Here is a 2,063-nt window from a genome sequence, read left to right on the forward strand (position 1 = left end):
GCCGTGCAGAGGAGGCGGACGCACTTGCATGGCATCCGCAATCACGCCCCGCCGAATTAAATATTGTACTGGGTCCTGTGGTTGGGTTGTTGGTGTTATGTTGAGCTGGAAGCGGGAGAGCTGCAGCTCTGATTTCGAATGTACAGCAACCGTGTAGGGATTAATAAAAGCAGCAAAATGCCACTGGGTCTGCCGTGGTCGTTTACACATGTGTTTCCAGTTTTTAAAAGAGAAAAATTCCATAGGTTGGAGGGGTGGTAGAGATGTAATTCATTCAGAAACAGCAGTTAAACTTAACTATGGAGACACCATGCAATGCCTTTTTATACTACTTTTATACTTATTTTTTTGGCGAGTGTTTGGGTGGGTTTATGCAAGAATAACCTAACCCTATAACTTGCTAGTGTTATAGAAAGATCATAACTTGTGATATATGAGAAGTCATGTGTGTTCTTGAGACTTAAGCTAAGTAAAAGTCATTCTAACTTGAGTGAAACAAAAGGACAATTTATGCCCATGTAAATATACAGATAAATTACTATTTCATGGTTTGCCAATAGACTAAGGCAGCATGGAGGGAAATAAAATCTGGGTTTGCTAGAACATAAAATTTTTCCTGTCCAGTTGATAGAAAGATTAATAATTCACACATATAGGGGACACACTAAACTAGGCTGGACCATGTGAATGAGACACATAGTTGCAGGAAGCATCCAGTAGATCTACAGAGATAAGTTGAGAAAGTGCTTACATACATTTTTGATCCCAAAAGAAACAAAAGTAACCATTAAAAAGCCCTCTTATTGCATTATTGTATAAAAGGAGTACTGATATCCTTCTGTTTCAGCTGTTTCAAGTGTGCATGTAAAATAAATTCAATTAAAAAAAAAGACTAAAACCAAATTTATTCTTCAGTGGGGGAAGAAACTGCCTAATAAAGAGCTACTTTAATGTTATGTTCAACTTTGTGTAGTATTTTGGATGCCTCAGAAAGCAGCTATCCAGATGAGTGGATAGCTGCTTGTATAGTGAATTCAAAGAACCACAGATTTACAGGTTACAGAGGGTTTGTTAGTTTGCAGACTATTTACATACAGAAAAATAAGACTCTGCTTTTTTCTGCTTTTTTGGGCAATGACCAATGAACATATTATTATTAACTTTGTTTGAATATACTTTTACTTATTATCTATTTGTTTTCTGTGACGTTGTTCAGATTATCGTTTTAAAGTCACAACACCAAATTTTAAGTACATACATTGTAGCTATGTGAAATGGGGATTGCTTTGCTTGTATTATGGAAAATATGAGTTGCACCATGCACTTGCTGCAGTCAAGTACTTGTGTGGTGACCTCATTTAAACTCCCCCCCCCCACAATCATTTCTCACCTCTCAGAGAATTGCTCAATGTGCTGTGGCTTCTTCAACTGTAAGTAGTTTCTTATTATATCATATCAGATTAACAAAAAACATTTTTGGTCACTGATGTTTAAGGGTATCAGCCTCTGAAACAACTGTTCACAGTATTGATATAATTTGCTGTATAGTTTTACTTTCACACTTTCACTTTGACCAGAAATAGAATCAGAATACAGGTTTTTGTTGTTGCTGCTGTTTTGTTTTTAGAATCATGAGCAAGACTTTTAACAGTGATCAGAATATTTTCATGCTTTTAGCAATGTTGAAAGTTTTCTGATCACATTTGAAATTTTACCACACTGTAAAAGTATGATTGTTTTTTTTAAAACTCACACATTCTTTAATAACTGAAGATAACCAGAAAAACCCAACAGATCAAACATGCATTGATCTGTGCATTGCATTTAAAATAATTATTTGAAACCTTTTACCAAAATGTTGGGATGTAGATGCATAAAGTATTATTCTGTAACTTGTAAATCAGTAAAATCCTGATACAAGTACACAGCAAATCCAGCATGTCCAAATTAACACTGTCGGATTTGATTTCAACACTATTAAAGTGTCTATATGGGTCCACACCAGAGAGTGTTAATTTAACTCTTTTTGGAGAGTTGGTACGTTAACTCTGATTTAGTGTTAA

This window comes from Haplochromis burtoni, unplaced genomic scaffold, assembly GCF_018398535.1.
Source record: "Haplochromis burtoni strain Fernald_Lab_line unplaced genomic scaffold, NCSU_Asbu1 Contig_1176, whole genome shotgun sequence".
Classification (NCBI taxonomy): Eukaryota; Metazoa; Chordata; class Actinopteri; order Cichliformes; family Cichlidae; genus Haplochromis; species Haplochromis burtoni.